General features: G+C 35.3%; 1 pseudogene; it reads right to left on the reverse strand.

Moving 5' to 3' along the window:
* Positions 1 to 809: 809 nt before the first annotated feature.
* Positions 810 to 18941, reverse strand: LOC102917064 (vomeronasal type-2 receptor 116-like; annotated as a pseudogene).
* Positions 18942 to 26374: the final 7433 nt, after the last annotated feature.

The following is a 26374-nucleotide window of genomic DNA, read 5'->3' on the forward strand; positions in this document are numbered from 1 at the left end:
GTCAGATGTCCTATTTAAGTCAGAGCACTTAGTCTGTTCTTTTCAGGACTTTAAACTATTGTGCATTTCTTCTTTGACTTTTTTCTATTACATAAAAAAATCTTATATGACTAAGGTTGAGAGCAGCCTGTGTCTTTAGATATAAATATAAATATTTAGAAAGGCATTTGATACTATGATCACTTAGCAAAGTAACAATGGAATGTTATACTATGGGCCCGTTTCCATCCTCAGCCATGAGATATTCAATACACTAAGGCATGGAATATCTTCCTATTGATCAGGCTTCAAATCAAATCAGAAAGCATTTAGTATCATATATCTCCTAGCATCATTATTTGTATTATCCCATGTTCAGGACTATACCATCACATAGAAAATAATTTAATTACATTTTTGTAATTTCTTTATAGTCGTTGATCAATATGAGGGGTTTCCTTATTAAAACCTGTTTGTATATGCTCTCCATATATCAATATTTTTGGAATGTAAAAATAGCATAGAATTTGTAGTGGAAGGCTGCAGTCAAATGAAATAATGTAAAAGTCTCCATTCCACTTCTCAGATACCACACGATTCAGTAAAAAATAATAACAAAAAGCAGAATTTCATGTGGAGAAATGGTTTATCACAACATTTCATTCAATAGAACTCAGGTCCAGATTTTATGTTCAAACTTTATTATGCAGCTTATTTTCTCCATTTTTCCATAAGAGCACACTTCTTGTTTTAGCATAATATATTGTTACTACTAAAGGAGCCTTGTGATATTGCAGGCATGTTTGCTGTAGGAAAAAAGTTAGTTATATTTAATGGATATTTTCATCTTTCAAATGTATGTTCCAAAACTTATGAAAAGAATTTATCTGTGGTTTGAACAAAATAATGTAGCACTTTGGGGCAAAGATGCAAAAAAGTAGCCCTGCACTTGAGGCCAAGATACAGAAAATCTCCACAGCTACTGTAGCCTTGCCCTTGGTGCTTTGGTAGACAGGAATGAAGGTGATCCAGACACTGCAGACCACCAGCATGCTGAATGTCAGGAACTTGGCTTCATTGAATGTGTCAGGCAGATTTCTGGCCAGGAAAGCTACAGTGAAGCTTGCCAGGGAAAGTGAGCCCAAATATCCCAGGACATAGTAGAAGGCAATAACTGAACCTTTGTTGCAGACAATCAAAATATGGCCATGTTCAGCATGTACATCCTCATCAACAAATGGAGGAGAAGTTCCCATCCAGATTCCACAGATAATCAGTTGGATCACAGTACACATGGGAATGATGAAGTTAGGTGCACCTGATGCCAGCAGCCATCTCATTCTTCTATCTGGAACAGTGATTTTGAATGCTAGTACCACAGTAATTGTCTTAGCCAAGACAGAAGATGTTGCCACAGTGAAGACAATTGCAAATGTTATCTGCTGCAAGATACAGGTGGCCATATGTGGATGCCCAATATAAAGCAAAGGACAGAGAAAACAAAATATAAGGGAGATGAGGAGGACATAGCTGAGAACTCGGTTATTGGCCTTGACTATGGGAGTATCTTGATACTTGAAAAGAATAGTTAGAATAGCAGCTGTAAGAGAAGAGAAACACAGAGCCAAGCCAACCAGACACATTCCCAAGGGATCTTCATAAGCCAGAAAGGTCACAACTTTTTTGAGGCAGTGAGTTTGTTTTGCATTGCTGTACTGATCATCTGGACACTTCAAACAATGATCCATGTCTAATATAGGAAGGGAATTATTTTCAGTTTTATTTTTTCCCTAGTATTCATGATACATGATGATACATGACACATTAATGCATTAAAAAGTCATAGCTAAATTTTATTTACCTCTTGTGGTATATAGAAATTAAATGTGTTTGATGCATAGAATTTAATTTAATTTTTTATTGTCTTTCATCTGAATGCAAAAGTTTTGCTAAAATAATCTTATGTATGTACATTTAAAAACAATAATATATTTTTAAATAATGTTTAGGTAGCCCCCAGTAGCCTACCTTGGATTGAATCACTCATGAAAAAACACATTTGTTATTCATAGATTTTGTAATTAAGCAAAAGAAGAACTGATAATGAGCTAGTTTATAGCATCTTATAATTTATCTATCAGCAACAAATTAGTTCCTACATATAAATGACCTAATGGGGCTCCTTGGACAGCAAATTCCACCTACTTCATTGCTGTGGGATGTTCTGTATGGCAAATATGTTAATAAATAAAACACTGATTGACCAGTAGCCAGACAGGAAGTATAGGTGGGACTAACAGAGAGGAGAATTAAGGGAACAGGAAGGGAAGGAGGAGACTGCATGTAGCTGCCGCCAGGACAAGGAAGATGTAAGGTACCAGTAAGCCATGAGCCACGTCGCAAACTGTAGATTAATAGAAATGGGCTGAATATAAGAGTAAGAGCTAGACAATGATAGACCTGAGCTAATGGCCAAGCAGTTTAAATAATATAAGCATATGTATGTTTATTTTATAAGTGAGCTAAGGAATTTCCAGGGCTTGGCAGGACCAAGAGAGAAAACTCTCCAGCTACACTCCATATCTCAGAAAGAACCCACATGCACTACATTATGATAACAGTAAAATAACGATGTTTAAAATATTTGTGCTTGCACACTTAGTAAAGTCTTCCCCCCTCATCAAGGAAACATCTTTGAGGCAGAGACTACTAGAGAAAAATCACAATCAGTTAAAATGTAGATGTGTGGAACCAAGTGCGAAGGATACATCTATTATAATATCGGGTCACCTAAGGCTCAGAAAAAAAATGTAGAAGAGGGTGATGGAAAGATTGTAAGAGCTAGGGGATCCGGGAGCTTGATGTGAGTTAGTGTCTCCAAGAAATGTCACAAGCTACAGTCACAAATTCTCACCAACATGATTGCTGACGTTAAGCTGAACAAGTATAAAACAATAGGCATAGTAAAGTGGATGGGGGAAAGACCATCAGGCCCCAAGCATACAGAGAGTACTACAGGCATCAAAGGGATATTGAGAGCAGACGAATTGTTTCCCAGAGTAAACCATGCCAATTGATTGTTTCTGGAAAACAAAATGGTCAGCCCTGAAAACATACAAGTAATAATGTACAGACTGAAATGCATATAAATATATACATTTAAATATATGTATATATTTACATACAATATAATAAATAAAACATATGCAAACAACAACAATTAATGAGAAAAGAGGCCATGGATTTGAATGAGAGTCAGAAGGTCTTTATAGGAGGGTTTTGAGGAAGGATAGGGAATGGAGAATGATATAACTGTATTATTATATCAAAAATTTTAAAAAGAAAAGAAGCAGAAACAAAAGCCAGCAATGTCAAGGAATGCAGAAATAACATGAGCAAATTAACACCGAATTCTCTACATTTCAAGAGTATCATATTTAGTTTGCATATTTTCTGCAAATTTTACAAATTTCTATAGAATTTGATCTTTCAATGCTCCCAAGGTTACAGTACTTAATAAGAAAACATCAAAATCAAGATAATATTCCATATCTCAAGGACATAATTTTGAAAGCTAGTACTGGATGACGTTGAGACCTTGCTTGCATTTGTATCTTTGTAATTTATGCCAAATTATATTTATTTTTCTTTCAATTGCATTGATCCAACAGAAAAAAAAATGAAAGATGATGTTTCCATTCCAGTACTTAGTCTATCCATCAAAAATTTACATTTGGCTTCAGTTTTTAGATTCTCTATGATATTGCTAAGCAATGTCATCTAAACAGTTGACTGGGAGCATTCTAATACATTAATTTTTAATACTCCTTTTATTTAATTATAAAAATGTTATATTTATTTATTTGTATGGAAAATAGGTTCTACTCTCATACAGTACACCCTTATCATACTTTCCCCTTCCTCAACTTGTCCCTTGCTTTTCTAAGTAGGAGAAAGGGAATTTAATAAAATTGAGCACAGTATCTTTTTGTTCATCCAAGAAAAATGTCAATACATTTGAACACTTATTTGAATTTGATATATATGTGAAAATGACATTTTAATCATACAATTTTTATTTTCTTTATATTCATTTTTATAGTCAAGTAGCTTACTTTCATGCATTATTCATTGGATTTTGTAGTCAAATATGTTTATTATTTTAGTGTAATTTAAAAAAACATCTGTACTACTTCTTCAAAATCCTCATGTTCAGTTCTAATAGGGAATCATTTACATGCTCGTGTGGCTCTAAATGAAATTGTCAGTTAATTGTTTAGCTATTTCTTATAGCTACTACAGTTATTAATTCCAACCTTCTGTTATCTGATAGACTACCAAAAACAAAGTTTTCAAATTTCTGTACCTCAATTTTGATTTCACCATGTATTTACTTAAAAAGTCTCTTTGCTTTACATGTTCTGAACACTATAATAAAATCTTTATTTCAGAGTTCAATATGATAGCATCCAAACTCTCCTGTGAAACAGAGTAGGACTGCAAATACAAACTACCAATGATTGAATTGATCTATAATAGTAAATAGTATAAAAAAGAGTGTTTCTTTAACATGATACAACATCACTGAGCATTCACTCCTTATTAGAAACCCATGCGGGGAGTACTGGAAACATAAGTATATACAGTGTGTAACTTAAATTAACTGAAAAGTAGATAAAACTTATTACAAAATGCTGAATAATGGAATGAAGATGAGATTCAAGAGTAATCATTAGTGCTCTAAAGTAATGTCCCAGAGTAAATACTATGTTCATGGGTCCTAGAACAGTGACACAAAACTGTACTTTAAAAGATAGAGAGTATATTATTCCAAATAGCAATTTTACTGATGCTTTCAACTTCTTAGTGAGATTCAACTTCTCCTTTCTCCTGAAGGACTCTTTGAAAACTACATAAATTGGGAGAAAATAAACTATCTGTTGATTATTTTGGTAAATCATTTTCTTACTTGTCATATTGGAAATTTCATTTTCTGGACAGGGGTTACATTCAAAACAGCAGATGGCTTTTCCCTCCTGAGGGGATTTTCTGTGTCCAGGACTGCAGGGTCTACTGCATATAGAGGGTGGAGTCTGAGGAAAATCAGATACATTTTAGACACAAAGAGTTTAATGTAAGTTGCAAAAGCTGCAGTGATTCACAACATGGCCCAGTGAAAATCCTCCCATTAAACCTATACAGCATATTATAAATTAAAATTTCATTGCCTTAAAGATAAATATTATTAATGTATGGTGAATATATATATATATATCTACATATATATATATACAAATATATGTATATATATAATAAAATACAGAGAGACACAGAGAAGGAGAGACAGACAGAGAGACAAAGAGAGAGAGAGAGAGTATAGAAGAGTAGAAATGAGTATAAATGAGTAAATGTCAAAACCTTTTGTCCCAATGATGAAGCATGCTGTTTTAGAGTATTTGTGCTACATGTAAATCATTTGAGTTAAGACCAAAGTACCTGTCTAAAATCAGTAGCCCACTCTATCATTTCATCAGATATGCACAGTTTTTGATCTTTTGGAGAATGTCCAGAAAACTTTCCTATTTTCACTTTAAGTCCAAAATGTTGGTTAAAATCTGTGATATAGAAAATGTCATACTCTGTATCCTTTTTTGTCTTCTGGTTCATGTTCACTAGGTCTCCAGCAGGATTTACAAATTGTATGTTCTTCAGAAGAGAGAACATCTAAAACACATTTGTCATTTTAGTTTCAACTATGGCTTCAAAGTAGGACAGAAGATATAAATTATACAATGCTGGTAATTTTTATTTGCCTCTCCTAAAATTAACTTCATTAGAAGTACTCAGTAGTAAATAAAAGAAATTACATGTAGACCTAAAGTTTAACTACATTTTAAAGTTAAAATATTTTCACTGGAATTGATATGCTAAACCATCCCACCTAAATTCTATGCTTATATAGTAGAGACACGCTCTCTATTTCATCCTGCCAACATAGTTATTTGAACATAACCTGGGAAACTGGGTTCCTTAATAGTTAAAAATGTGGCTGTATTGCCAGTATTTGTAACATGAATTGCTAGACGGTCTTATTAATAAAAACCTGGAGCCAGACATTGGGGTGGATGCTGAAAGATCAGAGAAACAAAATAAGCCACAGCCACCAGCTACTAACTTACCAACTCCATGAATCCTCTGACTGAAATCCTCAGCCTCAAGAGTATGAGTTCCTGTTTCCTCATACCTTATATACCTTTCTGTGTCCTGCCATATTACTTCCTGGAATTAAAGACATGTGTCCTCCCCAAGCAAAGACATGAGATCTTAAGCACTGGGATTAAAGGTGTGTGCCACCATGCCTGGCTCTATTCCCACTGTGGTCTTGAACTCACAGAGATACAGATGGATGCCTTGACTCCTGAGTGATAGGATTAAAGGTGTGTGCCATAATGCCTGACCTCTATGTCTAATTTTGTGGCTGGCTCTGTTCTGTGATACCCAGATAAGTTTTATCGAGGTGCACAAATAAAATATCACCACAAGTATTATCTGGAATCTATTTATTATGATGATGAGCAAAATTTTGATCATATAAAAAAAGTCATTTTCCTATTATAATTTGAGAATTTCATGAAAAATGTTTTTCTTCCAAATGTTAAAGGCATAATCCTCATGTATGTGCTTGAAATTTTCTCAACAAAATTTCTTCGCTTAGAATGTAAAATACAAACTTGTGTGCCACTATCAGCTGTATCATAATTTATGACACTAACATGATCTTCATCACATGCAGTGAAAGAGTCCAGAAATAATGCATCTGGAGAAAGGTTTGTAGTTTGCATGCATTTAAAATCCTTGGTTACCTTTAAGAATGTCATCTCTATGACATACAGGCTATTCAACGAATGACTAATTACCTGCCAGGAGTCAAATTCCAGCCCTTTCCCAGGGTTCTCTGACAATATATCTACTTGTTGCAGAAGCATCTTATGGAGTGAGTGGGCCACAGCATACACAGCATTATATAAGTTATAACTTGAATCACTCATGGACATTCCAAACTTGTGGCTAAATATCCACTTCAATAAAGTTGTGGTAGAACAATCCTTCAGTTTCTTACAATTAGATGATGACAAAGAACACTTAAAATAAATCCACCATAGTCTAACAAATGAAATTTCATTACTGTAATTTGAAGGGTGCACTGTCTGCATAAATTGTTTAAAACCAGACATCTCAGAAATCTGATGTGAAAACATGAGTGTTCCATGGAAGGAGTTAAGCAAGAAATCTCCTTTAATTGTGATCCTATCAAATTGTGACATACTGACCCAGATTCTCCTAATTTCTCCAGATTTCCATAATATAAAGTTCCATTGTAAATTAGAGTCTTTATCTCCATAAACAATCACAACTTTTGCTGATGACATCATAATCTGGTTATAATACTGTTTAAACATTTTAATGTATGAAAAATTATCATTGTGATAATACTCACAAATGCTAAACAGACAATGTTCCTTTGCATCTCCTCTCTCAATTCAGAAAGAAATTGAATTCCACGGTCTTCATCTGAAATGATCACTCCCACCCAGTTCCATCTGAAATAAACCAGTAGGGACACCATGGCTAGTGGCAGAGATGTGTCCTTGGGAGACATCTGGTAGAGATAAGGAAATTGTTCATCGACATTCAGGAGAGGTTGAAAATGACCATAGTAGAGCTGAAGGACATAGAACATAGGCACAGTATGAGTAACATAGAAGGACTAATGATTGGTCTAAGATCTAAGTGTAGTAAGCAAATACTGGGGGTTTCAGAAATTGTGAATTCTTCACCTCATTTTTAAAATCATATATAGTTTCCGTTGGTCATCAAAAAACTACAGATAAACTAAGTTTTCTGGTAACATTTTTTTTTTCTATTTCTGGTGACCTTCATGTGTATTTGTGACAAAGTTGTTATGTTTTCTGCAGAAAGTATCTGAGCTTTTATACTTGATGGAACAGCAAATATATAAATCCAGTCTCTCTGAGTTTTAACCTTTTTGATATTCAGAAAGTCAACTTGAAGGAGACAGTGTTTCATTAAAAGTAACCCACCCCAACTTACCTGTGGAGTTTTGGACATGTACAGGAATGGCCCAAGGGTTGCAGGAAGTACCCACATGGGTCCTGTAAGTACAATGAAATATTTTCTCTGATTTCTGCAGTAGTAGTTAGGAAAGTTTTCACTTCTTTTTGCAGATATACCAGATCTCTTCTGATCAGCTATCAGGTTACATTTGATGTTAACTAGCAGAGAAATGTTTGGTAAAATATGAGGATTCTTATTGATTTCTTCCATGGCAAAATAAAGAGAGAGAATCAAGTGGACATTCTTCGGTGTCAACCTGAAAACAGAGTACACTATTCATGAGAGAAAAGGTTCCAATCATGACAATTTTAAATCACACTCAAAGTGAGAATAGCACTGAATTCTTGTTTACATTTTTGAACCATTGCTATGGTGACAGAAATCCTATTACTTTGTTGTATGATGATGTGAGAGCAGTGGGAGAGTATTAGGAATATTCAAAGGTTTTTTTTTTGGGGGGGGGAGTGTGAATTTTATACCAATGCGATTGAATCTGTTTTTTTTAAGTTTTCTATATTTCCATCCTGTTTTCTGTAAACATTTTGAAATGCATGCATACCATTTAATTACTAGAAAAGATTGTACTGTTAACATTAAATCTGCTCATGCCTTCAGTGTATATTTCTAACATTTAACATGTGGAAAATAAATAGATATTATCTGCAACTTAGAATTTTATACTTCTATACAGAGGAGCCTTGGACAATGTTATGGTATTTTTAAAGGTATGAAGACAAGGTAGCCAAATATGTTTGTGTCAAGAGCTCTGAAAAAAAAGAGGGACTCATAGGTAATGCAAAGAGCATAATAATTCTTATACTCTCCTTCCCCCTTCACATACTTTCCTATCTTCATTTTGTATTTGAGGATGTGCAATATTGAGTGTTATATGATTGGATATAACTATACCTGATTCTAGTTAGGAATGAGCTCCCTTCTATTTAATTGGACCCTTAAATATATAGATGACTTTCAACTTATATGCTCAGCTTGGTATTACAGACCTGGCCCTGGGTTCAAGTTGCATTATATTTGTCCTAATTGATCCTGATTTATGTATTTACTCTCTTTCATTTAAGGTATTTCAATTGAATTTAACTGTTTTGATACAGTTTTTATATAGATTGATCTTATTTAACAATAACTGCTCATTTCAGGTTGTTGTTTATGAGTGTTTTAGGTATTGACTCATCCATATGTTTTGTATTGCTTTGTGACTAAATACATATTCAAGTAACTAGACATAACTTGTGGCTGTGAAACTGGAATAGATTTGACTGAACCATTTATGTTTCCCATAATTTTCAAAAGCCAAAAACAAATCTGATTCAAACATGAGCATAAGAAAATTATGGGAAACATAGATGGTACTCTACATCCTAGTAAAGAGACCCATGTATATTGTATGGAAATCTAAAATAGTATAAACTTCCTAAAATATATACATTTATTAAGGCAATCTAAATTAAATTGACAAATAACAGTTAAGACCACACCACAACCATACAGACAGGTTTTGTCACCAAAGGAAGCTTCCAGTACTAGGAATCGGTTATATTTTATTAAATAGCTAGCCAAAGAGACAACATAGGGACTCTCCAAAAGCACAGGGTGTTACCAAGGTTGTAGGCTCCTCTCTATAAACTGAGGATAAGGCCCTGTGTCTGCAGATGACCTACACAGCTGATGAAGAAATCAAGCTGGTTCCTACCTAGAGCATTTATGCCTGCTAACTACTGCCCATAGTACTCAAAGTTCTCTGAAAACCAGGCAAGGTAAACACAAACCTAAACATTTACAATGGTGACTGCCTGCAAGATGTGCTAATGAAACAGTGGCTCAAAGCTGGTGGGAATAACCAAATAGAAAATGATTTGGTTTAGGTCCATTCCAAGAGACCAAATACATGTATGACACTGAACTGCTTGCCAAGAACCTGACAATAGATAGGTCAGGGACCTAGGGGAGAATGAAAGACGACTACTCTGATGTGGTGATATTTTATTTGTACTGAAATGTTATTTTAATTTTATGTTAATAAATAAAGTTGCCCTGGGGTCAGAGCTATTAGAGCCATAGTAAGAGCGTGGTGGTTAGAAGAGCTGGGTAGATTTCTGTGTGTTCAGGGATACAGCCAGTATTGGAGACATACGCCTTTAAGACCTGGAGGGCGGTACTTACAGGCAGTGATGAGGCAGTCATGTGGTTGGGTTTACAACCAATGAGAAGGCAGAACAGAAAGATTATTTAAACAGGGACACAGGAAGTACCTCCCTCTCTCGGGGAAGCTAGGAGCACTGCAGGAGGTAAGATTTTATCTCTGAGCTCTGACCTCTCGGCTTTTCTCTTTTACCTTGGCTCTGTGTTTCTTATTTTAATAATACGATTGGTTACATTTACATCTGGCGCCCAACGTGACAAGAATCCATTAAAAACTGCTTGGGGCCGGCTCCCTAGCCAAAAAAAGAAAAAGAAAAAAAGAAAGAAAGAAAAGAAAAGAAAAAGACAATTACTAGTTTTAAATACTTTACATTATTACCAACTATTAGGATATAAAGAAATGAAAGTTAGTAGTTAGACATTACAATAGAAATTGTAGTTATATTAGATATGTTTTAAAAATTGAGCAGATATATTTTAGACAGGTCATCTTCAAACCCTTCAGAGATCTAACGAATATGGCATTTAAAATATTTTAATAACTTAGAAATTTTTCTTTTTTGAGACATGTCAGCTCCTGGCAGTACCAATCTACTTCAGAGAAAATATGGGCATTGAAGAAACTGCATATGGAGTTAATTTTCATTGTGGCAAAAGTTAGCCACTGGACAACAAAGTATCCTCAAATCAACAGGACAAAATGGACAGACAGAACACGAAACAAAGGACTACCGATTCCTGCCAAAACAAGTATGGTTATGGCTTTATCAGAAGGCATCTTCTGAGGCCAGGACAATATGGCACCATCCCTGAAGTGGCCTTCACAATCTGGAAAAGGTACAGTGCCCTTTTCTTTGAAGGCAGCTGAACAGGCAGTGGGCCGATGGCTTCTGTTGTGCAATGGAACAGCAACTGAAAGCTCACGCCTCTCAATAGTAGACTGGCATTTAATAGAGGGATGTGGAGAAGAAGGGGATGCTGAGATGAAGCCATATATACACAGCCAAGAAGAATGGACAGCTGAATTCAAAAACCATCAACAATTTCCAGAATTTAAAATCCTGAATCATGACATGACACTAGTGGAATTCAGGTGTTTCTGGTACATGGACTGCTCTCACCCAGTGTGAGGTTGAACTGTTGACCTTGTGTACAACCTACTTCACAAATGAGTCTGTCAGATACGCTAAGCCTATAGGCTGAAGATGATGCCCCAACACTGTGGAGAAACCTCAGGTGACTGTCCAGGCAGCTGGCTGTTTCTGTCAACTCACAAAATTTTTGGAAGTTGCTTTTGTGCACTTCCTGTTTTTATTTTTGTTAGCTAATATTATTTCCTTCTTGGGTCTCTGAGGGAGTTGAAGATTAGTTAGTTATAGTTGAAGATTAATTAGGATAGAAAGTGAATTAGATACATTTTGGACTTACTAAAATAGGATAGATAAGGGAATTATTTTCTCTGATTTGTCAAATACAAATGGACTAGACATCGTTTAGGTATTTGTTACTTGTATATATTGTATATAGTTATTGTACTTTTGTATATAGTTTTTCTTTTGTTAGTTATAACCTTTTGCCTTTTTTCTTTTTATTAAAATAGAAAAGGGGAAATGTGGTGATATTTTATTTGTACTGAAATGTTATTTTAATTTTATGTTAATAAATAAAGTTGCCCTGGGGTCAGAGCTATTAGAGCCCTAGTAAGAGCGTGGTGGTTAGAAGAGCTGGGTAGATTTCTGTGTGTTCAGGGATACAGCCAGTATTGGAGACATACGCCTTTAAGACCTGGAGGGCGGTACTTACAGGCAGTGATGAGGCAGTCATGTGGTTGGGTTTACAACCAATGAGAAGGCAGAACAGAAAGATTATTTAAACAGGGACACAGGAAGTACCTCCCTCTCTCGGGGAAGCTAGGAGCACTGCAGGAGGTAAGATTTTATCTCTGAGCTCTGACCTCTCGGCTTTTCTCTTTTACCTTGGCTCTGTGTTTCTTATTTTAATAATACGATTGGTTACATTTACACTCTGACATAGGAACAAAGCCATAAAATGACTCCTGACATAATTCTGCTATAGTCATAGAAGTTTCCCTTTCTTACATATCATCAAAATTGTACCTTCCTCCAGTATATGTAGATAAATACCAAGGCAGACAGTTGGTCAATGTGCAGAGACTGAGAGTCCTTGCACCATGTGTAAATGTGGTGTCTCCATCAAATCCACCCGACCCCCAAAGGGTTTAAGGAACCTTATGGCAATGGAGGTGAAAAGATTGTAAAAATCAGAGTAGACAGAGAACACAAAGGAAAGAAGGCCTTCTATGCTCAGGACAGATGCACATAAGAACTCTCAGAGGCTGTGGCAACATGCACAGGACCTGCATGGCTCTGGGCCAGATGGAGTCTATTTGCTTAGAGGAGAAATGGACAAATGCTTCTACCCTAAATTCAGGAGATATCTCCTAACAATATGTACTTACAAGTAAAAATTTAGTTCTCTCCAATAGAGTCTCACTGGGGCTACAAACCACCTTTAGGGCAGGTCCAAGTCCCAGCAGTAGATGGCCATTACAAAATAAAATCAATGGCATCTTTGGAGGTTTGTTGTATCATAATATTTTTTCAGGACTTTAAAAATTATTTTGAGCTACACAGCCATTACATTTATGTTATGGCTTCCAGTTTTGGGTTTTTATGGAATTCCTGTGTGTAAGAATGTGTGTGTCTCCTTATCTATATGAGTATCTAATTCTTTTTATTTCTTCTGTTTATCTAATAATGTTGTCCTACTTTTATTTGTTTGTGTTTATTTTATTTTATTTTTTAACTGTTATTTAGATGACTCTTTTATTTCTAAAAAGAGAAAAAAAGGTTTCATGTTCAGATAGGGGAGATGCAGAGGATTTTTCAAGAGTTGGGGGAGTGAAAACCATAATTAGTATACAACATATATAAAATGCATTTTTAGTAAAATATGCAAGGGATATATGTTTGTTCTGTGCTGTTATGTAGATGGACATGGAAAAACATTATGTTAAGTAAAAAAAAATCATAAATGTGCAAAGAGCAGATAATTTCATGCATATGAAAAGCCCAAATGGAACTCTATGGGATAGAACATAGATTTAGAAATAGGCAGGAATGAAGGGGTAAAACGATGAGAGCTGAAGGGTGCATTATCATGATTCCTAATGAAATGTTCTAAATATTTTGATCTTGACTGTGGTGATGGATGCACACATTTGTCTATGTTGCATTTATTCTTTTAAAGGAGTGGACCATAAAACATGTCTTAACAGAAACAAAAATAAACTTCAAACAAATTAGCCGTTTTTAGATTTGTGGTTTTTTTCCTTTTTGGAATCATATCTTTTATTTGCATGGAAATTATATCAGTCAATCAATTTATATTGAAAATTTTCTATATAAAATCTTCAATATTTTACTGTTTTATAATTCAAAAATTACCCACTGTTACTTTGTGCCATTGTCAATGATGCTACATTTTCTCATGTCCTTGGGAAGCCTCTACTTATCAGTCATGGTTATTGATTTTAATCTGTGGAAAACCTGGAGTTTATCAGATGAGGTTTATCTCTGAAATTCAGCACAATATCTTCCACATCCATCTACAAAAATGAAGTGACATTGGGAAATCTCAAACTAGAAGGCTTTATTTAGTCACAAGACTCTTATCATTCTATATAAAATCACTATATTTAGAAAAGAGAAAGAAATATACTCCAAATTTTTCTCCACAGAGAAGATAACTAGAAACTAGACCAATATTGGCAATTGATAGCTACTGAAAGATGGAGAGCCAGTTTTTACTGCTTTTTTATGATTATAACAACTTGGTTGTTAACCATTGGCCAGTAGAAGGACATATATCCAAGAGCATATGAGTAATACAAATTGGACTTGATACAGAACAAAAAAAAGAAACAAGCAGGAAGGTTGGAAAAGAGGCATGAATCTAGAGAAGTTGTTGGAAGGGCATGAATATGATCATAATGCATTCCATAAAATCCTCAAATGAATTACAAAATTTTAAATAGATAACAGAGTTGGGGTAGTTATGTCAGAAAATAAGTGAATCCTTCCTTCTTCCTGCATTTTTCAGGTAGGCTCACAGTTTGGAGATTTGACTCAATCTAAATGAAGATTGATTGATTGCTTTTGTTCCCTCTCATCCCTATACATCCATATGAGAAATACGTATTACTAAAAATATTTACCTCATGGTTCGGATAAACAAAAGAAAATTATAGGCAGAATTGGGAACTAAATTCCAGTGGAGATTATACAAACAAATAACTTAATTTCCTGTTTATTGCATTATATACATACAGTGCTGATGTGAAGATCAATAATATGCAGTACAAGCATTTGTGTATCCCTCACATTTAATCTACAACAATGTTGGAAATATAGAGAGTAAATACATACAATAAGCTTACTTTTCTTTTTTCTATGAATCAAATTCCAACTTACAGAGAATAATGGATGCCATGAAGAGAATCCTTTGCTCAGTCACAGAGAAATTCTAATTATGTAAGTCAACAGAGGAATTGGATTATTTGAAATTCTGTTTGTTAAATGAAACACCTAAGTGCTCATTCAACTCAGCAGGGTTGTAAAATGATCAGACACAGCATAAAAAAACAATCCTTCTGACAAATTACAGCTGATGATAGCTATGAAAATCAAGAGCATTTACCAAATAAATGGAACATACTTTTTGTTTTTAGGTTAAAATGAATACATATACATTAAATTTATATTAAATCTTCCAACTTAACATGAGTTAAGTTCTGATGTTCTACAAAGCCTATGAAAACAAATGACAGGACAATTGTATCATTTCTTCATTATGACATAGAACAATAGTAGAAATATTCTGACAAAATATATTTTATTTTCCCTAAAATTCATGTTCCTGTTGCCTTAACCTTGCTATTCACAAATAACTAAATGATCACTTTAAAGCTTTTACTACTGGGTACATAGAGAGAATGTCTCTTCAGAATACCAATATTTTCACACAGGAGTCTCTTTGGAGGTGGTGAATATGTATTTAGTTTTGCTAAATATCGTTCGTCATGGCCATATTTCATATAGTTATATTTTATTCACAATGATCTGATACTATATCATTATTAAATTATATGAAACATTATGTAGGTACATTAATCATCCAATATTTTTCTTCTATAAATTCATTTGCTTTGTCAACTGTGATATTATGTTTCTAATCATTGTAGAATCATCCAAATATTGCTCAGCAAATAATATTGAATAGCCATAAAACATACACTGCACTGTTGTCATAATACAGGAAGAGAAATGTACACTAATATGGAAACATGCTTTCTATGTAATAGAAATTAAGAAATTTAAATACAACAATCCTACTTTACAGTGAGCATACATGTAAATGTAGGAATTTAATAAAAAGATCAGGACCATATTTGTACAAATGAGGCATTTATGCCTCCATGTGTCATTTTCTATGCTAATCAATTATTTGTATTGGTAAAAATGCAAACAAAGAGTCTAGAAAGAAAACATTTGCTTTGCCATTTTCTTTATTACTCATAAGTTGGAGAATTTAAAACATTTCTCTGGACCTCTCTCATCTTGTATCATGTAAATATGTAAGCATAGATATAGAAAGATGCTGCAATTTCAACTATCAGAAGTTCAGGCATGAAATTCCTCATCATCTTAAAATATAAGATCCCATCACTGAGGCATATTCATTCATTAGCTGATGAATTTTGAAAGTGAATGAGATGAAATAAAAACATCATCTTCTTGACGTTCAGGACACAACTTGCCTGCAATGTGGGGATAATCATGGGCTTGTGGGAGGCATGACATTGATATTGTTGAATATTTTTTATTCAAATCCCCCCTTCTTTCTTCCGCATTTGTATCTACTTATTTGGATGTCTAGGTCATCTTCTCCATGTTCCATGTTACCATGAATATTGCTTTCATAACTATTATGTAATCACTTACCCTTCGCTTCACATTCTCCTTCCAACCTAAGGATGTTTTTGATAAACAGATCAGTGATCAACACTAAGATATTGCTTAAGTTCTACTGTAGTTTTTCATTTCTTCTGAGGTGTCTCTATTATACAGGCACACACTTTCTCCTGTTTTGAATTTCATACTAAGATATTGTATTAAAATTGATTATAACCTTTATCTGAAATTGAAAACTTCACTGTGATTATTATCACACATATACAATACCACTTTCTGAGATGTGCTCTTCACCAAACATTTAGAATTTTTGACATTTTTCCTATCAAACTCCAAGAGACATTGTAGCAATGTCCTCAGCTGAAATCTCAACCAGTAACCTCATTGATAAAGTAAAATTGTGACCAAGTATAAATCAAAGATTGTGAAGTGCACTCATCCTCACAATAAACAATCTCATTTTATATAGTTAGTGAAGGAGGAGAAAGATATTTAAATGTGCATTAAAAGTAATAGATGAAAGAATATGCAGCAAAAATGAGACATACATATTTGAAATCAATAAATGACATTTGGCCTAGCAAAACTTGGATGAATTTGTAATCTTAGTACTACTCTCTTAACTGTTAGCACTACTGCAGGCAACACCTTTTTCCTAACACTTTAAAAGGGAAATAGGAAGTCACTGATTGCAGGAGCACCATCTATTCTAACAAAAGAACAAATTGCTTACTGGAGTATGCTAGATGGATGTGACATGTGTTTCTAATAAGAATTTGAGAAAAATCCTGACATTGTTTGCTTAACAAAAATGTGGCTGTGCTTTTATTATTATTATTTTAAGAGATTAAAAAATAATCAGTACACTATGGAAATTCAACTAATCTAGCATAATTGACTAAAGTAGCTATTCTCTACTAAATTATGGTGTTCCTTTTGTTGATATGTGGTTAATTGTATACAGGTGGGCCTTTTTCTGGACTCTGTTCTGACTTTTGGTTGGTTGAAAAGCTGTGTTTTTCACATCAAGATTTCAAGCCTCAATAAATCCACTTTGCTTCACTTTAGCAACTTTATCAACTTTTATTGATCTTGGTATAGTTATCTACTTAAGGAATAGAAAGCCATCCCTCTTCCTGTTAAATATAGTGTGAAGTGGCTAGAAGTGGGACGTTTTGCCAAGATTCTCTTACAGGAGAGACATAATTCCTTGGCTTCTGGGCATATTGTCAACATATGGCACTTAGTGACCAGCTGTCCTAGAGACTGCTGAAGAGAACCATCTTTCACAAGTCACATCTCATGAAGTGACTTCTAACCTGCTGAGAGTTGTTGTAATTACTTGCTGAAGAGCATACGAGGCAAGAGCACTTACAAAGATGAATAGGACTTTTCCTGCATCTCTGTTTTATAATAATAATCCTCTAGAGTGAAACCTTCTACCCTTTAGGGAAGCTCCTCAAAGTGAAAAAGAAACAGCTCAAAATAGCATCCACAGAAACTGACCAGATTCACTAGGCCCCTCCTTCCCTAAGAGTAAACAATAAAGACCACCAAGGGTCACTTTCAGGTGAGACAAAGTGGGAAGAAGACTCTGAGACCAGCACCTGGAAGAAGTAGAAACCAGTTGAGCTTCCTGGAAGGGACTTAGACCAACTGAGCTACCTAAAAAGACACTCGCCAATCTGTTGAGCTGTCTGTAAGAAGAGCTGTGTGCTCTGGGTTTGCAGCTTTTGTGATCTGCCACTCATGCTGGGAATAATTTCTGAGAACTCCTGAGAGTAGCCCCTCATCCATACTCCTTAAGTTATCCCAATAAAACTCATTGGGTCACAAAAAATATGGCTATGCATATGAAACTGAATATAGAAGAAAGGGTCGCATGAAATTCTCATAATGAACAGACATTATGTTTCCACTCATGAATTCAGGTGCAGGAGTCATAGAACACAGCAGTTGTGAATTTATGACAGATATTATTTGAGCAAAATCTCAGTACCTTTTTAATATATCTAACTAAAAGTTAGCACAGATAGACCAAAGTCCTCAGTGAAGGAATTGGGCATTCTGTTTAAAAAAAAAAACACTAGCAAACAAAAGAAAGACCAACTTATTGTAGTTTCTATGAAATAAACTAAAAGCAGTGTTTAGTACTATGTTTGTGAGGGGCATTACATGACAGCATTTGGGAATTGTCATATTTAAAGATTGTCCCTAGAAGCAAAGTTGACAGCATGGATAACTCATTCAACTTCCAGCCTGGAATCTGTGGTTTGAAAAACACAAACAAGCTAACTCCTAAACCATCAAAAACAGGACAATAACCTTCAGTAAACATGAAAAATATTTGGGTTATGTCCTAAAGAGAGGAGGAAAATAGACAGAAGACACACAGAATAATGGTCTACCTCTCAGAAGCCCTAGAATGTATCATCTACATGACAAACAAAAATTTTAAAGTGGAAGAGGCACTTACTGCTTATCAAGATTCCCACTGAAATAATAATTTTTCATGTATCTATGCTCTGTATAAATGGAAAAGAAACAATCAATGTCTTTATCTCCTTCTGGGTTTTTCTTGTCTTTCACTCTGTAAAAGCACACAGGGTCAGTCAAACTGCAGAGAAATAAGGGAGGCTTCAGGACCAGGAGGATGAAGATCAAAGACAACATCTTTGTAATGTAGCTGAGATGAGAGCTTGAGCAAAGTGCAGCATGAAGAGTCAGAGAGAAAGCCATATATCAATCATGCTTGAACACATCCATTTGTCACTTATTACTATTATAGTTACTGCTAAGGAATGCATGTATTCTCTCCGTACTTTACTTTTCAATTTGCTATTTGCCTCTGGGGGGGGTTCTTAAGCACTCTCTGGCCTTGGGCTCTACATCTGAGTTCCTAAGTCCAGGTGGCAATTAAGAATAATAATTTCATTTATGATTATTCTTCCCCTCCATATCCCTTATGATTAGGTACATGTCATTAGACACAAGACCTCTTGGGCAAATTGCCTAACAAGCCATGTTCACCAAACCAGTTCTCTGATTATCATTTGTAGTAGTTGACTTGGATCACATCAGACATTCAATTTGAGTTTTGTGTCAAAAACAGTTCTTTCTAGACTGCAGTGATATTGTGTTTCCCAAAATATTGTGCACTTTAATTAACTTATCTGGGGTCAGAGGACAGAACAGCCACTAGATAGACATAGAAGCCAGAAAATGGTGGCACACACAACTTTAATTCTAGCATTCCAGGGTAGAGATCTGTCTGGATCTCTGAGTTCAAAGCCACACTGGACAGCCAGGTGTGGTATCAAGACCCTTTAATCCCAGGAAGTGATGGCAGAAAACAGAAAGATATAAAAGGTGTGAGGATCAGGAGCTAGAGCTGGTTAAGCTTTTAGGCTTTTGCGTAGCAGTTCAGCCAAGATCCATTTGGATGAGGACTTAGAAGCCTCCAGTCTGAGGAAACAGGATCAGCTGAGGAATTGGAAAGGTGAGGTGGCTGTGGCTTGTTCTGATTTTCTGATCTTCCAGAATTCACCCCAATACCTGGCTCTGGGTTTGTTTTTATTAATAAGACCTTCTAACAATTTTGTGTTATACTAGACAGACCTATTACAGACATACAGGAAATATGACCAGTAATGTTCATGACATGAAGCAGTATCTTTACTGTCTGTTGCATAAGTATGTTCAAGTATGTCTTGTGCCTGATTGAATAGTGTTTTGTCATTCTGTCTGAGAAGCTTCTGCATGACAAAGTACAATGTTATTCAGACAATATAGTAGCCTACAGAATGAGAAAAAACTTTCATCAAGTACACATCACATAGAAGAATAATAACCAAAATTTATAAATATCTCAAGATAATGCATATCAATAAAACAAATCACTCAAAAATGGGCTACAAGCATAAACAGAAAACCTCAAAAGAGGAAACTCAAATTTCTGAGTAACTCTTAAAGAGAGTTTAAACATCGTTAGCAACCATGTAAATACAAATCCAGGCTACACTGAAATTTCATCTTACACCTGTCCAAATAGCAAAGATCCACAACACAAGTGAAAGCAGAGCTGGTAGGAATGTTAAATAAGAAAAAGACTTGTACATTGCTGGTAGCCATGCAAAATCATAGAGCCACTGTGAAAGTCAGTGTGGCAGTTTGTCTGGAAGATGACAATCAGTCTACCTCAAGATCTAGCTAAACCATGCTTGAACATATATCCAAAGGATGTTTCATCCTACCACTGAGATACTTGTTCATTTATTTTTCTTGTTACTCCATTTATACTAGTGAGAATTAAAAAAAAATAACATAGAATCTCCTCAACAGAAGAATGGTCAACGAAAATATGGTACATTTGTACAATGGAGTATTACTCAGCTGATAAAATAGTGATATTATGAAATTGGCAGGCAAATGGACAGAGTGAGAAAAAAATCATCCCAAGTGAGGTAATCTAGATCCACAAAGATAAATGTGGCATATATTTGTTTATATGTGAATATTAGCTGTGAAGTCATTGATAACCAAGCTACAGCTGATGGAACTACAGAGAGCATGTATAGGATAAGGAACTAGAGGGAATAGTTAGATCTCATTTGGAAAGTTATATTGAATAGACAGGGATGGCTAAGGGTGGAGGGCAAAAATGGGAGGATCAAGTGGGGAGAGGAGGTTATGGGAGAGAATATGGAGAGAAATATCTAAAATCAAGGGTCATTTAAGGGGTAGGGTAGAACCCTATTACAATTGAAACTTCCTCAAATGTACATGTACATGAAGGCATTTTAATAAAATTCTTAATATTGGTGTACACAGAGTCCCCGTTTCTCATCTTTTTTCGACAAATGAAGCTTTTGGTACCCAGATTGAGTTACATCTAATTGAGTTGCTGGCCAAAGGTGACCCACACAGATCCAAAAAAAAAAAAAAAAAGAAACACAGGATATTGCTAAAAGTATAGGTTGCTCTCCACACAATGACAGGAAGGTTCTTTTGCTGAAGGGGGCGCCTACAGAATTCATCGAAGATGGAAACATCAAGCCAGTTCTTAAAAAGTAATTTCTCCCATGTTCCAGTGTATTTGGTATGGGAACTACTATGCAAGTTCTCAAAAGCAAAGTGTAATTACCAAGCCAGCTACAAACCGTATACATACAGTGCTGTACGGCCTGAAATATATGCTGAGGCACTGGTTGAAAAAGGATAGTGTGAGTAAGCAACCTATAACTGATTTGACTTAAGGTACACCTCATAAGATAGAACTTATAACTTTCACTGCTTGTGTGCTCAAGAGCCTGAGACTATATAATCCAGAGACATGGGATAAAATTAAGTAATACGGATTTATGAAAAAATAGTGTTAAGATGACTCCTAATGATATTCTGCTCTATTTAAAAATCAGCACCTTCTTCAACTGTCATCAGACAAGCTTTGACTGCAGAAGATGGGAATAAATATAGAGATCCACAGTCACACACTACACAAAAGGTGACAGATCTTGAAAAAAACAAGCACTAAATGAATCTTTCACTTCAGAGCTCAGGGAACCTCGCTGAATAGAGGGGAAAGGAGTGTAAAAGCCAGAGTGGTTGGAAGACAGGAAAGCAGGGCCCTGTAATTCAACATGTCCAAAGCTCATATGAACTCAGAGACTGAGATAACACTCACCGGACCTGCATGGATCAGGACCAGAACATCTCTATTTTATGGCTCCTAGTTTAGTGTCTTTGTGTGAATACTGAGTGAGTGAATGAGTGGGTCTCTGATTCTTGTGCTTTCTCTTGGGCTTTTTTCCTTCTCTTGATTTATATTGTCCAACATCAACATGGTAGTTTTGTTTTAACTTATATTTTATTTTATTAAAGGGAATGAGTGAATTAGTTAATAAATAAATGAATAGAACATAGCCACTAGGGTTAAGGTTAACACCTAAAATGTCACTTATACCTACTCGCACAGGGAAACTCAGTTTTATCCAATAGAGTGGTCCTGGGGTTATCAAGCTCAAGAGGACAGACATTTTTCTGTTCAGGAGTAGTTGACTATCATACAGTGGACCACAAGGGTTTTTGTTTTTGTTTTTATTTTTATTTGTAAACTTTTATTTGGTTACAGTTTGATGATTTTTGTTTGTTTGCTTATTTTTTGTCTTTTTCTTTGTAGGTATTTTCAATTTGTTTTATAGGTTTTAAAGGAATTTGTTATTATATTGGGCATTTGTTCTTTAGAAAGAACTTAAAGTTAGATGAGAGGGATACAAAGAGGAGAAGGAAGGACTTGGAGGAGGAGAATATGATCAAAATATATGTAAATTTAAATCATTGTTTCAAGTAATAAAAAATTTAAAATGTAATTAATAAGGTTCCATATCATCCAAAACCTCATAGGCCCCACATGCCCCTACCCATCTAATCTTCCCTTTATGTTTTTCCAAAATATTAAAAAGAAAACTGAAATTAAAAAATAAAACTGCAAAACCAAATATGAAATTCAAGGCAAAGAAACAACAGAATGTGACAGAAAGAAATACCAAAATGAAATAAGAATCTACAAAACAAAATATTAATTTAATTTTGTGCTGGCCTCGAATTCATAGCAATCTGCCTGGCTCTGCCTCCCAAGTGCTAGGGTTAAAGGCATGTGCCACCACTGCCCGACGATATTAATCTTGCCTTGTATTAACACTGGGCAACACAACCCAGTATGAGGAAAGGGACACAAAGCCAGAATAGTCAGAGACAAGACCTGCACCCACTGTTGGGACTCCCATAACACAACAAAGCTATACAACTTCAAAGCTCTATATGCAAAGGGCTAAGTCAGTTCCATGTAGCTCCCTGGTTCCGTCTCTGTGAACTCCTGTGAGCCCATCTTAGTTGATCCTGTTGGTTTTCTTGTGATGTCTTTGACCCCTCTGGATCTTATAATCCTTCCTCTCTCTCTTCAGCAGGATTCCCCAAGCTCTACCTAATGTTTGGATGTGGGTCTCTGCATCTCATTCCCTCAGTTTATGGGTGAAGCCTCTCTGATGACAATTGGACTAAGCTCCAATCTATGTATGGGTATAGCAAAATATCAATGGGCATCATTAAATTGACTTTTTTTTCTCCCATCATGTTTAGTTCTATTTTTAGATCTTTGGGCCATCCAGCCTCTGGGTCTGGTGCTCCAGACAATGTCAGATGTGGACTCACTCTTGTGGATTGGTTTTCAGCCTGGACCAGTCATTGGTTGGCCAATCCCACAATCTCTCCACCACCCTTATCCCAGCAAATCCCATAGGCAGGACAGACTGCAGGTCAAAAGTTATGAGGCTGGGATGGTGTCAAATTTTCTCCACTGGAAGCCTTGCCTGGTCACAGGAGATGTCCAATTCAGGCTATGCAGGAACTTTTGCTAGGCATCTTAGCTTGGGCAATCCTTATAGATTCCTGGGAGTTTCCCTTGTTCCAGGTTTATACCTGAAAATTAATGCCCTACTTCCAGTCATCTCTTTTAGTACTCTCCCCCAACCTGCCTCACTTGATCCTTCATATTCCCTGACCCACCTGAACTCAGTCTACTCACAAAAATCTCTTATATTTCACTTTCCCAGGGAGATCCCAGCATCCCCCCCTTGAGCCATCCTTGTTACCTAACCTCTCTGAGTCGGTGGATTATAACACTGTTATCCTTTATTTTTCATTTAATATCCACTTATGAGTGAGTATATATGATATCTGTCTTTCTATGCCTGGGTTACCTCACTCAGGATGATTTTTTTCTAGTTCAGTCTATTTGCCTGTAATCTTCATGATATCATTCTTGTTAACAGCTGAGTAATGCTCCATTTTCTAAATGTGCCACATTTTTAAAATCCATTCTTTGTTTGAGGAACATCTAGGTTGTTTCCAGGTTCTGGTTATTAAGAACAAAACTGCTATTAATATAATTGAGAAAGTATCCTAGTCATATGATTAGGCATCCTTTTCATACATGCCCAACAGTGGTATACCTGAGTGTTGAGGTAGATCATATTCTAATTTTCTGAGAAACTATCATATTGACCCAAAACAGCTGTACAAAGTCACACTCCTAACAGCAATGAAGGTGTATTTGGTAAAAAAATCAGGTGTCACAAAAGCTGATTGCAAGCTCTTCTACAAAGCTATAATATTAAAAAAAAAAACATGGTATTGGTACAAAAACATAAAGGTGTATCAATGAAATTGAGTCAAAGACCCAGATGTAAATCCATACACTTTTGGACACCTGATTTTTGACAAGGAAGACAGAATTATACAATTGAAAATAGAAAGCATCTTCAACAAATGGTGCTGGTATAACTGGATATTGACAAGTAGAAGAATGCAAATAGATCCATATCTATTACTCTGCACAAAACTCAATTTGAAATGGATCAAAGACCTCAATATAAATCCAGATACACTGGATATGAGAGAAGAGAAATTGAGAAATGGCCTTGAACACATTGGAATAGGGGCAACTACCTGAACAGAATACCAAGAGGGCAAACAATTAATAAATGGGACCTCAGGAAACTGTTAGGCTTCTGTAAGGCAAAAGACACCATCAACAGGACAAAATGACATCCCACAGAATGGGAAAATATTTTTACCAACTCTATATCTGACAGAGAGTTGATTTCCAAAATATACAAAGAACTAAAGAAACTAGACATCAAAAAACCAAAATAATCCAATTAAAAATTGGTACATATCTAAGCAGAGAATTCCAGCATATGAATCTCAAATGTCTGAGAAACACGTAGAGATATGTTCAGCATCCTAGGCCATTAGGGAAATGCAAATCAAAACAATTCTGAGATTGTATCTGTCACCTGTCAAAATGGCTAAATCAAAAACATATGTGACAGATAATCCCAGTGAAGATGTGGAGCAAGGAGAACACTAATTTTTAGGCAGTAGGTTTTGTTGAGAAAACAACATGCACATGATCATTTTTCAAGACCATATATGTTACACCTAACACATGATGGGGATAAGAAGTTCCTTCCACCTTAAAATGGCTATTTTCACCACAATATAGGTAGTTTTCTAAATCTTATTGTGTCAATAAAAAGACTGAAAAGTGATGAAGAAGGTATTGTCTAAACTCTTGGTTAGTGAAATTAAAGATATTTAACTTTTTCTAATGATTTTCTAATTATTAGGCATTATGAGCAAGTTATATTCTCAATCTTTTTATAAAACACAGAAGGGAACCAGCTTAACCTAACATCTTTTATTGTATAAAATTCTTATTCCCCTTACTCCTCATCTTCTCCAGCATAAGCTGTCTTCAGTGTTTTTTATCTTAGCCATTTTGACAGGTGTAAGGTATCTCATAGTCATGTTGATTAGTATTTACCTGAAGATTAGGGATGTTGAGCAATTCCTTAAATGTCTTTCAGCCATTTGAGCTTCCTCTGTTGAGAATCCTCTGTTTAGCTCTATAGACCGTTTCTTAATTGGACTGTTGGGCACTTTGATGTCTAATTTCTTGAGTTCTTTATATATTCTGGATATCAGCCCTCTGTCAGATGTGGGGTTGGTGAAGATCTTTTCCCATTCTGTAGGCTGTCGTTTTATCTTGCTGACCATGTCCTTTGCTCTACAATAGCTTCTCAGTTTCAAGAGGTCCCATTGATTGTTTCTCTCAGTGTCTGTGCTACTGGCGTTATATTTAGCACACCTATGAACATATAATTTTTAACAAAGAAGCCAAAACTGTACAATGGAAAAAAGAAAGTATCTTCAACAAATGGTGCTGGCATAACTGGATGTCAACATGTAGAAGGCTGCAAATAGATCCATACCTGTCACCGTGCACAAAACTTAAGTCCAAGTGGATCATAGACCTCAACATAAATCCAGTTACTATGAACCTAATAGAAGAGAAAGTAGGAAGTAGTCTTGAATGCATTAGCATAGGAGATCATTTATTGAATTCTTATATCAAACTGTCATTGAGAAATGCAATATTGAATGTCAGTGATGCCTTTTTGATTCATAGAATTTATCATTTACTTAAATAGACAAGATAATTTGAAAATAGCATGTTTTCTGCTTTGACCAAATGAATCAGAACA

Source organism: Peromyscus maniculatus, chromosome 1 (assembly GCF_049852395.1).
Source record: "Peromyscus maniculatus bairdii isolate BWxNUB_F1_BW_parent chromosome 1, HU_Pman_BW_mat_3.1, whole genome shotgun sequence".
In the NCBI taxonomy this organism is placed as follows: Eukaryota; Metazoa; Chordata; class Mammalia; order Rodentia; family Cricetidae; genus Peromyscus; species Peromyscus maniculatus.